Source organism: Moschus berezovskii, chromosome 1 (assembly GCF_049115385.1).
Source record: "Moschus berezovskii isolate FMDL1 chromosome 1, NW_MosBer_1.0, whole genome shotgun sequence".
NCBI lineage: Eukaryota > Metazoa > Chordata > Mammalia > Artiodactyla > Moschidae > Moschus > Moschus berezovskii.
Window position 1 is genome coordinate 41,937,936 of NC_142460.1, and position 15,968 is coordinate 41,953,903.

Genomic DNA, 15,968 nt, shown 5'->3' on the forward strand with positions numbered 1-15,968 from the left:
GGAGTTTCTTATCTTCTTGTTTTCTGAGTATGATGTTTATTTTAATCAGATTCTACTTTTGTGCTCATATTCTGAGTTAGGGCAAGTTAGGGTTGATGGCTGATCTGATCTGCCATCCAAAATCTGGCTTTGGGGCCTGAGCTTTGCTACTACTGAGGGATGCTGTTTTAAGTTTTGGCAATTTTATGTGAATTTTAAAGCAATATAATCACTCAATTAAGAATCTCCGATTAAAGAAAAATGACCAGGTGTTGCAAAGACACTCAATTAAAAAAAAATGCTTGGCCATTCATAGAGAGGCATATGTTAGTTGAACTGAATATGCCTTCAGTTCAGTTCAGTTCTGAAGGCATATTGAGTTCAACTAACATATGCCTCTCTATGAATGGCCAGGCATTTTTTAAAAATTGAGTGTCTTTGCAACACCTGGTCATTTTTTCTTAGCTCATAATAAACAGAATTGAAGTGTAACTGAATTTTACCACTTAAGAAAGACAATTTTTTTCCCCCAAATTTTAGCACCAGGTTCCTTACCTGAATATAAACAGACAAGTGAATTTTCTATTAAAGGGACCAATCACCCACCAGAATGATACAAGGATTACTTTAAAAACATCTGAATGAACAGCAGCTTTGGAAAGAAACCTTACCTAAACTTCCTTTACTGATTTAAGAGCTGTAATAACCCCTTGGAGGGAGTTTCCTGTTCAGGAGGAAACTGATTCTTAGTCCTGGGAAGTGAGAGTTCAGCTGCCTTAAACTCTTCTTTAGGGGAGCTTTCCATCCCATTGGAAAAGACCTTGATGCTGGGAAAGACTGAGGGTGGGAGGAAAGGTGACAGAGGATGAGATGGTTGGTTGGCATCACTGACTCAAAGGACATGAGTCTGAACAGATGGCGAAGGACAGGGAAACCTGGCATGCTGCAGTTCATGGGGTTGCAAAGAGTCAGACTCCATTAGCGACTGAGCAACCAGCAACCATCCCAGAAGTGCACCATCCCTAGCACCTGGATGGACAATTGCCAAACGGACCTGATAGAACCTTCTATACTTTCCCACTGAAGCTCCAACTGCTCCTCCTTTTGTTTAGCAGGTCTTGAAAAAATGGTCTTTGGCAATTTGGGGAGCCCTTCCTTCTCACATCTGTGTGGATTATTCTCCTATGTGATGTTTAATTTTGTGTCAACTTGATTGGATGGCAGAGTGCCCAGATATTTTGTCAAATTCTTCTGGGTGTTTCTGGATTAGTCTGATATTTAAATTGATGACTCCTCAGTAAAGCAGACTGCGTTCCCTAATGTCGGTTATCCTCAAGCAATCTGAGGACCACAGTCCTGAGTGGAACAAAAGGTTGACTTCTCCCTGGAGAAGTGGAAACTCTTCCTGCTTGGTTGCTTTCAAGTTGGGACACTGGGTTTTGAATGTCCTTCAGACTGGAAACATAACCCTGACTCTCTTGATTCTCAGGCATTCAGAGGTGGACTGGAACTACATCGCTGGATCCCCTGCGTTTCCAGCTTGCTTACTGCAGATCTTGTCAGCCGCCATATCATGTGAGAAAATTCCTGACAATCAATCTATTAATTAGTCAACCAATCCTATTGGTTCTGCTTCTCCAGAGAACTCTAATACATCTTGTTGATCTGTATGTTGTTAATTAGTTCACAGGTCCCCAGCCACTTGGATACAAGTTGATTGAGGAAAAGTTTTCCTCCCAAGAATTTTGATAATGAGGGTGGGGTATTCAGGACTCCCCACTCACTCTGGAGGGTGCAGTGATTTTGAAACCTGCAACAAAGACAGAGAAAGTCAACTTTCTTACCAGTTTGACACTTGGGTCTCTGCCACATGTTCAATTAAATGAGGGTGATAAGAACTTTCCCTTTTAAAAAATGGAAATACTCATAGTTTAGCTATACAAGAAAAATTTTGGGCTAGAACTAGTTCTCTAGGTATTGTGATTCTTGGTTTAAATTAGTCCTTCCCAGAGATAACAGATTTTCCTGGTGGCTCAGATGGTAAAGAATCTACCTGCAATGTAGGAGACCCAGATTTGAACCCTTATTCAGGAAGATTCTCTGGAGAAGGGAATGGTGGTCCACTCCAGTATTCTTGCCTGGAAAATCTGTTGGAAAAAGGAGCCTGGGGGACAAAGATTTGAACACGACTGTGTATCTAACACTTTCGCTTTTCCAGAGATAGTCATTGTGTCCATTTGTCCTTGTCTTTTGTGTTATTGTATTGTGCTGTCTATAAGTGTTTTTCAGAAGAATGAGATTCATAGGGTAGACAGAATATACAGGCATAGGTTCTATATATCTGTTGTTTGAACTGGCCTCAGAGACCAGTGAATTTGAGATTCTTACTGAACTGCTGTTCATTTGAACAAACTTTATTGTGAGTCACCTATAAAACTGAATGAGGCATTTCATTCATCTTGATTTTTTAAATTTTTAATTGTATTTTGAATTTTTTTGCATTTATTGCATTGGTTTCAGTCATATATATATATATACATATATATATATTTCTGTCATATATCAACATGAATCAGCCGTAAGTATACATATATCCCCTCCCTCTTGAACTTCTCCCACATCCCACCCTCTCCCACCCCTCTAGGTTGTCACAGAACACCTGTTTCAGTTCCTGTGTCACAGAGCAAATTCCCGCTATTTTACATAAGCTAATGTATGTTTCTTTTTTTTTTTTGTAATTAATTTATTTTTTATTGGAGGCAAATTATTTTACAATATTATATTGGTTGGTTTTGCCATACATTGACATGAATTCGCCCCGGGTTTACATAAGTTCCTCCTCCTGAACCCCCCTCCCACCTCCCTTCTCCCTTTATCCTCCCTCTGAGTCATCCCCGCATGCAAGCCCTGAGCATCCTGTAACATGCATTGACCCTGAACTAGTGATTCATTTCACATATGACAACATACGTGTTTCAATGACATTCTCCCAAATCATCCCACCCTCACCCTCTCCCACAGAGTCCCAAAGACTGATCTATACATCTGTGTCTCTTTTGCTGTCTCGTATATAGGGTTATCATTTGCATCTTTCTAAATTCCATATATATGCGTTAGTATGCTTTATTGGTGTTTTTCTTTCTGGCTTACTTCACTCTGTATAATAGGCTCCAGTTTCATCCACCTCATTAGAACTGATTCAAATGTATTCTTTTTAATGGCTGAATAATACTCCATTGTGTATATGTACCAAAGCTTTCTTATCCATTCATCTGCAGATGGACATCTAGGTTGCTTCCATGTCCTGGCTATTATAAACAGTGCTGCAATGAACATTGGAGTACATGTGTCTCTTTCAATTCTGGTTTCCTCGGTGTGTATGCCCAGGAGTGCGATCGCTGGATCATATGGCAGTTCTATTTCCAGTTTTCTGAGGAATCTCCAAACTGTTCTCCACAGTGGCTGTACTAGTTTGCATTCCCACCAACAGTGTAAGAGGGTTCCCTTCTCTCCACACCCTCTCCAGCATTTATTGCATGTAGACTTTTGGATAGCAGCCATTCTGACTGGTGTGAAATGGTATCTCATTGTGGTTTTGATTTGCATTTCTCTGATGATGAGGGATGTTGAGCATTTTTTCATGTGTTTGTTAGCCATCTTTATGTCTTCTTTGGAGAAATGTCTGTTTAGTTCTTTGGCCCATTTTTTGATTGGGTCACTTAGTTTTCTGGAATTAAGCTGCAGGAGCTGCTTGTATAATTTGGAGATTAATCCTTTATCAGTTGCTTCATTTGCTATTATTTTCTCCCATTCTGAAGGCTGTCTTTTCACCTTGCTTATAGTTTCCTTTGCTGTGCAGAAGCTTTTGATTTTAATTAGGTCCCATTTGTTTATTTTTGCTTTTATTTCCAATATTCTGGGAGGTGGGTCTTGGAGGATCCTGCTGTGATTTATGTCGGAGAGTGTTTTGCCTACGTTCTCCTCTAGGAGTTTTATAGTTTCTGATCTTACATTTAGATCTTTAATCCATTTTGAGTTTATTTTGGTGTATGGTGTTAGGAAGTGTTCTAGTTTCATTCTTTTACAAGTGGCTGACCAGTTTTCCCAGCACCACTTGTTAAAGAGACTGTCTTTTCTCCATTTTATATTCTTGCCCCCTTTGTCGAAGATAAGGTGTCCATAGGAGCGTGGGTTTATTTCTGGGCTTTCTATTTTGTTCCATTGATCTATATTTCTGTCTTTATGCCAGTACCATACTGTCTTGATGACTGTGGCTTTGTAATAGAGCCTGAAGTCTGGCAGGTTAATTCCCCCAGTTCCATTCTTCTTCCTCAAAATTGCTTTAGCTATTCGAGGTTTTTTTGTATTTCCATACAAATTGTGAGATTATTTGTTCTAGTTCTGTGAAAAATATTGTTGGTAGCTTGATAGGGATTGCATTGAATGTATAAATTACTTTGGGTAGTATACTCATTTTTACAATATTTATTCTTCCAATCCACAAACACGGTATATTTCTCCATCTATTAGTGTCCTCTTTGATTACTTTCACTAGTGTTTTATAGTTTTCTATGTACAAGTCTTTTGTTTCCTTAGGTAGATATATTCCTAAGTATTTAATTGTTTTCGTTGCAACAGTGAATGGAATAGTTTCCTTAATTTCTCTTTCTATTTTCTCATTATTAGTGTATAGGAATGCAAGGGATTTCTGTGTGTTGATTTTATATCCTGCAACTTTACTGTAATCATTGATTAGCTCTAGTAGTTTTCTGGTAGAGTCTTTAGGGTTTTCTGTGTAGAGGATCATGTCATCAGCGAACAGTGAAAGCTTTACTTCTTCTTTTCCAATTTGTATTCCTTTTATGTCTTTTTCTGCTCTGATTGCTGTGGCCAAAACTTTCAGAACTATGTTGAATAGTAGGGGTGAGAGTGGGCACCCTTGTCTTGTTCCTGACTTTAGGGGAAATGCTTTCAGTTTTTCACCATTGAGGATAATGTTTGCTGTGGGTTTGTCATATATAGCTTTTATTATGTTGAGGTATGTCCCTTCAATTCCCACTTTCTGGAGGGTTTTTATCAAAAATGGATGTTGAATTTTGTCGAAGGCTTTCTCTGCATCTATTGAGATAATCATATGATTTTTATTTTTTAGTTTGTTAATGTGGTGTATTACGTTGATTGATTTGCGGATATTGAAGAATCCTTGCATTCCTGGGATAAAGCCCACTTGGTCATGATGTATGATCTTCTTAATGTGTTGTTGGATTCTGATTGCTAGAATTTTGTTAAGGATTTTTGCATCTATGTTCATCAGTGATATTGGCCTATAGTTTTCTTTTTTTGTGGGGTCTTTACCAGGTTTTGGGATTAGGGTGATGGTGGCCTCATAGAATGAGTTTGGAAGTTTCCCTTCTTCAGCTATTTTCTGGAAGAGTTTGAGTAGAATAGGTGTTAGCTCTTCTCTAAATTTTTGGTAGAATTCAGCTGTGAAGCCGTCTGGACCTGGGCTTTTGTTTGCTGGGAGATTTTTTATTACAGTTTCAATTTCCGTGCTTGTGATGGGTCTGTTCAGATTTTCTATTTCTTCCTGGTTCAGTTTTGGAAAGTTGTACTTTTCTAGGAATTTGTCCATTTCTTCCAGGTTATTCATTTTATTGCCATATAATTGCTGATAGTATTCTCTAATAATCCTTTGTATTTCTGTGTTGTCAGTTGTGATCTCTCCATTTTCATTTCTAATTTTATTGATTTGGTTCTTCTCCCTTTGTTTCTTGATGAGTCTGGCTAGTGGTTTGTCAATTTTATTCACCTTCTCAAAGAACCAGCTTTTGGCTTTGTTGATTTTTGCTATGGTCTCTTTTGTTTCTTTTGCATTTATCTCTGCCCTAATTTTTATGATTTCTTTCCTTCTACTGACCCTGGGGTTCTTCATTTCTTCCTTTTCTAGTTGCTTTAGATGTAGAGTTAGGTTATTTAGTTGACTTTTTTCTTGTTTCTTGAGGTGTGCCTGTATTGCTATGAACTTCCCCCTTAGCACTGCTTTTACAGTGTCCCAGAGGTTTTGGGTTGTGTTTTCATTTTCATTCATTTCTATGCATATTTTGATGTCTCTTTTGATTTCTTCTATGATTTGTTCATTATTCAGCAGCGTGTTGTTCAGTCTCCATATGTTGGCACTTTTAATAGTTATTCTCCTGTAATTGAGATCTAATCTTACTGGATTGTGGTCAGAAAAGATGCTTGGAATGATTTCAATTTTTTTGAATTTACCTAGGCTAGATTTATGTCCCAGGATGTGATCTATCCTGGAAAAGGTTCCGTGTGCGCTTGAGAAAAAGGTGAAATTCATTGTTTTGGGGTGAAATGTCCTATAGATATCTATTGGGTCTAACTGTTCTATTATATCATTTAAAGATTGTGTTTCCTTGTTAATTTTCTGTTTAGTTGATCTATCCATAGATGTAAGTGGGGTGTTAAAATCTCCCACTATTATTGTGTTATTGTTAATTTCCCCTTTCATACTTGTTAGTAATTGTCTTACATATTGCGGTGCTCCTATGTTAGGTGCATAAATATTTATAATTGTTATATCTTCTTCTTGGATTGATCCTTTTATCATTATGTAGTTTCCTTCTTTGTCTCATTTCACAGCCTTTGTTTTAAAGTCTATTTTATCTGATATGAGTATTGCTACTCCTGCTTTCTTTTGGTCTCTATTTGCATGGACTATCTTTTTCCAGCCCTTCACTTTCAGTCTGTATGCATCCCTCGTTTTGAGGTGGGTCTCTTGCAGACAACATATATGGGGGTCTTGTTTTTGTATCCATTCAGCCAGCCTTTGTCTTTTGGTTGGGGCATTCAACCCATTTACGTTTAAGGTAATTATTGAAAAGTACGATCCCGTAGGCATTTTCTTTATTGCTTTGGGTTCAAGTTTATACACTCTTTCTGTGATTCCTGTCTATAGAAGATCCTTTAGCATTTGTTGGAGAGCTGGTTTGGTGATGCTGAATTCCCTCAGCTTTTGCTTGTCTGTAAAGCTTTTGATTTCTCCTTCATATTTGAATGAGATCCTTGCTGGGTATAGTAATCTGGGCTGTAGGTTATTTTCTTTCATCACTTTAAGTATATCTTGCCACTCCCTTCTGGCCTGAAGAGTTTCTGTTGAAAGATCAGCTGTTATCCTTATGGGAATCCCCTTGAGTGTTATTTGCTGCTTTTCCCTTGCTGCTTTTAATATTTGTTCTTTGTGTTTGATCTTTGTTAATTTGATTAATATGTGTCTTGGAGTATTTCGCCTTGGGTTTATCCTGTTGGGGACTCTCTGGATTTCTTGGACTTGGGTGAGTATTTCTTTCCCTATTTTAGGGAAGTTTTCAACTATTATCTCCTCAAGTATTCTCTCATGGTCTTTCTTTTTGTCTTCTTCTTCTGGGACTCCTATGATTCGAATGTTGGAGCGTTTAACATTGTCCCAGAGGTCTCTAATATTGTCCTCATTTCTTTTAATTCTTTTTTCTTTTTTCCTCTCTGTTTCATTTAGTTCTACAATTCTATCTTCTAGTTCGCTTATCCTGTCTTCTGCCTCTGTTATTCTACTGTTTGTTCCCTCCAGAGTGTTTCTGATCTCATCTATTGCATTATTCATTGTATATTGACTCTTTTTTATTTCTTCTAAGTCCTTATTAAATCTTTCTTCCATCTTCTCAATCCTTTTCTCCAGGTTATTTATCTGTAACTCCATTTTACTTTCAAGATTTTGAATCATTTTCACCATCAAAATTCGAAATTCTTTATCAGGTAGATTCCCTATATCTTCTTCTTTTGTTTGTGTTGGTGGGCAATTATCTTGTTCCTTTACTTGCTGGGTATTTCTCTGCCTCTTCATCTTGCTTATAATGCTTTGCTTGGGGTGTCCTTTCCCTCTTCTTGCAGTTTGTGGAGTTCTCTTTATTATGTAGTTTCTTCGCTGTGTGTGGGGATGGACAGGTGACTTGTCCGGGTTTCCTGGTTAGGGAAGCATGTGTCAGTGTTCTGGTAGGTGGAGCTGGATTTCTTCTCTTTCCTTTAGAAGACAATGGGCTGCTTTTCTGGGAGCCTGATATCCTCTGCCAGTATTCAGAAGTGGTTTTGTGGACTTTACTCCACGTTCAAATGTTCTTTTGATGAATTTGTGGGGAAGAAAGTGGTCTCACCGTCTTGTTCCTTCCTCCCCAGAACACTGGATTCCTATATTCCACCTGGTCGTGGAGTATCCCTTCCCATCCGCTCCAGCAAGGCGCAGCCGCTGTACCCTACCTTGGACGAGGGGTATCTCCTCAAGGCCGCCCCTCCTGCTTTGAATGTGGATCAGCTCCTCTCGGCCCTCCGGTGCCCAAGCAGCCACCACCTCCTGGACGTGGTACAGCTCCTCTCGGCCACCGCCCCAACCCTGGGCGCGGGGCAGCTCCTTTCAGCCACGATTCTGCACGTGGTCGGTTGCGCCGGGAGCCGGGCGTCTCTCGCGTCTGCGCCGCCGGGAGCCGGGCGTCTCTCGCGTCTGCGCCGCCAGGAGCCGGGCGTCTCTCGCGTCTGCGCCGCCGGGAGCCCCATATATAGCTTTTATTATGTTGAGGTATGTCCCTTCTATTCCCACTTTCTGGAGGGTTTTTATCATAAATGGATGTTGAATTTTGTCAAAGGCTTTCTCTGCATATATTGAGATAATCATATGATTTTTATTTTTCAGTTTGTTAATGTGGTGTATTACGATGATTGATTTGTGGATATTGAAGAATCCTTGCATTCCTGGGATAAAGCCCACTTGGTCATGATGTATGATCTTCTTAATATGTTGTTGGATTCTGATTGCTAGAATTTTGTTAAGGATTTTTGCATCTAAGTTCATCAGTGATATTGGCCTGTAGTTTTCTTTTTTTGTGGGGTCTTTACCAGGTTTTGGGATTAGGGTGATGGTGGCCTCATAGAATGAGTTTGGAAGTTTCCCTTCTTCAGCTATTTTCTGGAAGAGTTTGAGTAGAATAGGTGTTAGCTCTTCTCTAAATTTTTGGTAGAATTCAGCTGTGAAGCCGTCTGGACCTGGGCTTTTGTTTGCTGGAAGATTCCTGATTACAGCCTCTAGTTCCGTGCTTGTGATGGGTCTGTTTAGATTTTCTATTTCTTCCTGGTTCAGTTTTGGAAAGTTGTACTTTTCTAGGAATTTGTCCATTTCTTCCAGGTTATTCATTTTATTGCCGTATAATTGCTGATAGTATTCTCTAATAATCCTTTGTATTTCTGTGTTGTCAGTTGTGATCTCTCCATTTTCATTTCTAATTTCATTGATTTGGTTCTTCTCCCTTTGTTTCTTGATAAGTCTGGCTAGCAGTTTGTCAATTTTATTTACCTTCTCAAAGAACCAGCTTTTAGCTTTGTTGATTTTTGCTATGGTCTCTTTTGTTTCTTTTGCATTTATCTCTGCCCTAATTTTTATGATTTCTTTCCTTCTACTGACCCTGGGGTTCTTCATTTCTTCCTTTTCTAGTTGCTTTAGATGTAGAGTTAGGTTATTTAGTTGACTTTTTTCTTGTTTCTTGATGTGTGCCTGTATTGCTATGAACTTCCCCCTTAGCACTGCTTTTACAGTGTCCCAGAGGTTTTGGGTTGTTGTGTTTTCATTTTCATTCATTTCTATGCATATTTTGATTTCTCTTTTGATTTCTTCTATGATTTGTTCATTATTCAGCAGCGTGTTGTTCAGCCGCCATATGTTGGCATTTTAAATAGTTTTTCTCTTGTAATTCAGATCTAATCTTACTACATTGTGGTCAGAAAAGATGCATGGAATGATTTCAACTTTTTTGAATTTACCAAGGCTAGATTTATGGCCCAGGATGTGATCTCTCCTGGAAAAGGTTCCGTGTGCGCTTGAGAAAAAGGTGAAATTCATTGTTTTGGGGTGAAATGTCCTGTAGATATCTATTAGGTCTAACTGGTCTATTGTATCATTTAAAGTTTGTGTTTCCTTGTTAATTTTCTGTTTAGTTGATCTACCCATAGATGTAAGTGGGGTGTTAAAATCTCCCACTATTATTGCATTATTGTTAATTTCCCCTTTCATACTTGTTAGTAATTGTCTTACATATTGCGGTGCTCCTATGTTAGGTGCATAAATATTTATAATTGTTATATCTTCATCTTGGATTGATCCTTTGATCATTATGTAGTTTCCTTCTTTGTCTCTTTTCACAGCCTTTGTTTTAAAGTCTATTTTATCTGATATGAGTATTGTTACTCCTGCTTTCTTTTGGTCTCTATTTGCATGGAATATCTTTTTCTAGCCCTTCACTTTCAGTCTGTGTGTGTCCCTCGTTTTGAGGTGGGTCTCTTGCAGACAACATATATGGGGGTCTTGTTTTTGTATCCATTCAGCCAGCCTTTGTCTTTTGGTTGGGGCATTCAACCCATTTACGTTTAAGGTAATTATTGATAAGTACGATCCCGTAGCCATTTTCTTTATTGCTTTGGGTTCGAGTTTATACACCCTCTCTGTGTTTCCTGTCTAGAAAAGATCCTTTAGCATTTGTTGGAGAGCTGGTTTGGTAATGCTGAATTCTCTCAGCTTTTGCTTGTCTGTAAAGCTTTTGATTTCTCCTTCATATTTGAAAGAGATCCTTGCTGGGTACAGTAGTCTGGGCTGTAGGTTATTTTCTTTCATCACTTTAAGTATGTCTTGCCATTCCCTCCTGGCCTGAAGAGTTTCTGTTGAAAGATCAGCTGTTATCCTTATGGGAATCCCCTTGTGTGTTATTTGCTGTTTTTCCCTTGCTGCTTTTAATATTGGAGAAGGAAATGGCAACCCACTCCAGTGTTCTTGCCTGGAGAATCCCAGGGACGGGGGAGCCTGGTGGGCTTCCGTCTATGGGGTCACACAGAGTCGGACACGACTGAAGTGACTTAGCAGCAGCAGCAGCAGCAGCTTTTAATATTAGTTCTTTGTGTTTGATCTTTGTTAATTTGATTAATATGTGTCTTGGAGTATTTCGCCTTGGGTTTATCCTGTTGGGGACTCTCTGGGTTTCTTGGACTTGGGTGATTATTTCTTTCCCTATTTTAGGGAAGTTTTCAACTATTATCTCCTCAAGTATTCTTTCATGGTCTTTCTTTTTGTCTTCTTCTTCTGGGATTCCTATGATTCGAATGTTGGAGCGTTTAACATTGTCCCAGAGGTCTCTAATATTGTTCTCATTTCTTTTAATTTGTTTTTCTTTTTTCCTCTCTGTTTCATTTATTTCTACAATTCTATCTTCTAACTCGCTTATTCTGTCTTCTGCCTCTGTTATTCTACTGTTTGTTCCTTCCAGAGTGTTTCTGATCTCATCTATTGCATTATTCATTGTATATTGACTCTTTTTTATTTCCTCTAAGTCCTTATTAAACCTTTCTTCCATCTTCTCAATCTTTTTCTCCAGGTTATTTATCTGTAACTCCATTTTGCTTTCAAGATTTTGAATCATTTTCACCATCAAAATTCGAAATTCTTTATCAGGTAGATTCCCTATATCTTCCTCTTTTGTTTGTGTTGATGGGCATTTATCTTGTTCCTTTACTTGCTGGGTATTTCTCTGCCTCGTCATCTTGCTTATAATGCTTTGCTTGGGGTGGCCTTTCCCTCTTCTGGCCGTTTGTGGAATTCTCTTTATTATGTAGTTTCCTCGTTGTGTGTGGGGTTGGACAGGTCAAGGTTCCCTGGTTACGGAAGCTTGTGTCGGTGTTCTGGTGGGTGGAGCTGGATTTGTTCTCTCTGGAGTGCAATGAAGTGTCCAGTAATGAGTTATGAGATGTCGGTGGGTTTGGAGTGACTTTGGGCAGCCTGTATATTGAAGCTCAGGGCTAGTTTCCTGTGTTACTGGAGAATTTGCGTGGTATGTCTTGCTCTGGAACTTGTTGACCCTTGGGTGGTGCTTGGTTTTAGTGTAGGTATGGAGACGTATGATGAGCTCCTATCAATTAATGTTCCCTGGAGTCAGGAGTTCTCTGGTGTTCTCAGGATTCGGGCTTAAGCCTCTTGCCTCTGGTTTTTGGTCTTATTCTTGGAGTAGCCTCCAGAAGTCTCTATCTGTCATTTCCAAGGTTATTCCCTCTGTTTTAGCTTCTGTTTGCTGGTCTCTTCAGTGTCTAATTTCCTCCCTGATACTAGGGGGTGGGTGGACACTTTTTAAGGCTCAGTTGTTCAGTCCTGTTCCGAGAAGGGAGGAACGCTGCAGTCAATTATCTCTGGCGTCTGTGGGGAGTGCTCGCAGCGTCTTGGCCACACTGGGTTTGCCCCCGCTCACAGCACGTATGCTCTCCCAGTCTACACTGCACAGGCTCTAGGTTGCTCTGCCGGGAACTGTCCAAGGCTGGCGCCAGGTTGTATGCACTTCCCAGGTCTGAGAGGCTCAAGTTCAGGTTCTCAGGTACTCCACAAAGGCGCAGACTTGGTTGGGCCTGCGTTTTGTGCCTTCCCTGGTCCGAGCAGTTCAGGGGACCAGGTGTTTGGCGAGCGCTGTCTCTGCGACTTATCGCCTCCCCAGTCCCCGCCACTCAGTTTTCTGGGTGTACAACCGGTGCACCTTCTCTGGTGGATATCGACCGGCCCGAGCCCAAGAAGTCCTGATTAGCAACAAGCCTGTCTGCAGTTTGTATCAGATGCCTTTCTGGGGCTGCGGTTGCCCGCTCTGGCTCTGGCTGCGCTCCCTGCCTGTCTCCGCGGGGGATGGGGGATGGGCCGACCGCAGCCGGCTCGCTCTGCTCAGTCTTTTATTCTGTGAGCGCGGCTGTCCGAGTCTTAGGTTAGAGCTTTCCGCCTTTTCGTGGGGAAGCTATCCCACAGTCTGCTTTGCTCTCCCCAGTTCTCTCAAATTGTTCTCGCGGCATTCAAGCCCAGTCCGCTCTCTAAGCAGTTCAGCCGGCTCCTCCCTGCCCAGCCCCCGCTTGCTAATGGCGTATGCAGGCGTCTGCGCTGCTTCTCCGCTGGGAGTTACCGTTTGGCGGGTAGTCTGTGGGTTTTAAAAAAATCTTAAAAAAAAAAGAGGGTTATGTGGCCCTCTGATCTTCCAAGGCTCGCCACAGATTCGCCAGTGAGAGTGTTTCCTGGTGTTTGGAAACTTCTCTCTTTTTAAAGCCTCCCTTCCCGGGATGGAGCTCCGTCCTTACTTCTTTTGTCTCGCTTTTTATCTTTTATGTTTTTTCCTACCTCCTTTTGAAGACAATGGGCTGCTTTTCTGGGTGCCTGACGTCCTCTGCCAGCATTCAGTAGTTGTTTTGTGGACTTTACTCCGCATTCAAATGTTCTTTTGATGAATTTGTGGAGGAGAGAGTGGTCTCGCCGTCCTATTCCTCCGCCATCTTGTTCCTCCTCCCTAATGTATGTTTCCATGCTACTCTCTTCATTCATCCCACCCTCTCCTTCCTCCACTGTCTATAAGTCTGTTCTCTGTGTCTGTCCAGACTCATCATTTCATAGCAAATAGATGGGGGAAACAATGGAAACAGTGACAGATTTTATTTTGGGGGACTCCAAAATCACTGCAGATGGTGACTGCAGCCATGAAATTAAAAGATATTTGGTCCTTGGAAGAAAAGCTACGACCAACCTAGACAGCATATTTAAAAGCAGAGACATTACTTTGCCAACAAGGATCCACATAGTCAAAGCTATGATTTTTTTCCAATAGTCATGTATGGATGTGAGAGTTGGACTATAAAGGAAGCTGAGGACCAACGAATTGATGTCTTTGAACTGTGGTGTTAGAGAAGACTCTTGAGAGTTCCTTGGACTGCAAGGAGATCAAACCAGTCCATCCTAAAGATCAGTCCTGAATATTCATTGGAAGGACTGATGTTGAAGCTGAAACTCCAATACTTTGGCCACCTGATGCGAAGAACTGACTCAGGAAAAGACCCTGATGCTGGGAAAGATAGAAGGTGGGAGGAGAAGGGGACGACAGAGGATGAGATGGCTGGATGGCATCACTGACTCAATGGACATGAGTTTGAGTGAACTCCAGGAGTTGGCGATGGACAGGGAGGCCTGGAGTGCTTCAGTCCATGGGCTTGCAGAGTCAGACACGACTGAGTGACTGAACTGAACTGAACTATGTCTGTGTCTCCCTTCAGTTCAGTTCAGTTCAGTTCAGTCGCTCAGTCGTGTCCGACTCTCCGCGACCCCATGAATCACAGCACGCCAGGCCTCCCTGTCCATCACCAACTCCCGGAGTACACTCAAACTCATGTCCACAGAGTCGGTGATGCCATCCAGCCATCTTATTCTCTGTCGTCCCCTTCTCCTCCCGCCCCCAACCTTTCCCAGCATCAGAGTCTTTTCCAGTGAGTCAACTCGTCGCATGAGGTGGCCAAAGTATTGCAGTTTCAGCTTTAGCATCAGTCCCTCCAATGAACATCCAGGATTGATCTCCTTTAGAATGGACTGGCTGGATCTCCTTGCAGTATAAGGAACTCTCAAGAGTCTTCTCCAACACCACAGTTCTAAAGCATCGATTCTTCGGCGATCAGCTTTCTTCACAGTCCAACTCTCACATCCATACATGACCACGGGAAAAACCATTGCCTTGACCCTTGCTGTCCTGCAAATAGGTTCATCAGTACTATCTTTCTAGCTTCTATATATATACATTAAAATGTGATTTCTGTTTTCCTCTTTCTGAGAATGCTATTGAACTCCTCCTAACACCATACACAAAAATAAACTCAAAATGGGTTAAAGACCTAAAAGTAAGGCCAGAAACTCTAAAACTCTTAGAATATAGGTAGAACACTCTATGGCATAAATCACAGCAAGATCCTTTATGACCCATCTCCTAGAGTAATGGAAATAAAAACAAAAATAAGCAAATGGGACCTAATTCAACTTAAAGCTTTTGCACAGCAAAATAAACTATAAACATGGTGAAAAGACAACCATCTTGATTTTGGGGTCTGAGAGCTTGGCTTAGCTGCAGAAAGAGCATGCCTGTTGGGGGTGCAGATCGTAGGGTCTGTGCCTGGATGAGACCGGCTGTGAGGTCAAGGTTCTGAGACATGAAGAACCATTACTGGCTCTCAGCGGACTGTCTAATCCACAGCCCTTCCTATCTCACTATCTGTGTAGTGCTGAGAACTCCTTTCTTAGTCTTGTCCACCAGGAATCATGGATCTGATGGGAGATAGATTAGATGGATTTGTGGGAGACTGGAGTACCATCCTTACTGCCTGTGGCAAATTGTTCTCCTTCTCTTCAGCTATCTTTGGGAGTTCCTTTGGATTATGGAGGCTGCATTTTCTGTGTCCTCTTCAGGGACACCTCTCATGCACTTAGTTAAATTATATTCTAAGCCTGGAAGTTTGCCTCCAAGTCTTCCCCAAAAGAGACAATAGTTTATGTTACATTTGAATAGATATACTCATGCAGATCCTAATTGTGAAGGCCAGACAATGGATCATACAATTTATAAAAGCTTTTATATTTAAGGGACTTACAGAATGCTCTCATCCTACACAAATACCCTCTTGGTACTCTGGGAGGATCAGATAGAAAGAAGGGCACAAAACATATTAAAAATGTTCCCTTGGGTTTCCCAGCTGGTAAAGAATTTGCCTGCAGGGGACACTTTGATCCCTGTGTTTGCAAGATCTTCTGGATAAAGAAATGACAACCCACTCTAGTATTCTTGCCTGGGGAAATTTCATGGACAGAGGAGCCTGGTGGGGTACAGTTCATGGGGTTGCAAAAAGGTCAGACACAACTGAGTGACTGAGTGACTAAACAACAAGAAAATATCTCCTTAACAGAATTCAAGAGCAGAAGTCAGACTTAGAACAAAAATTTGATTTACTGTAAATTCTCCTCTGCCTCCTTCTTATACTCACCTTTACCTCCAGTGCCTTATTCCTGACTCCCCAGAAGATCTTTTGGATCCACCTTCTCCAAATCCAGCTCCATTTCCTCAACTAATTCTCTGAATCTCCCA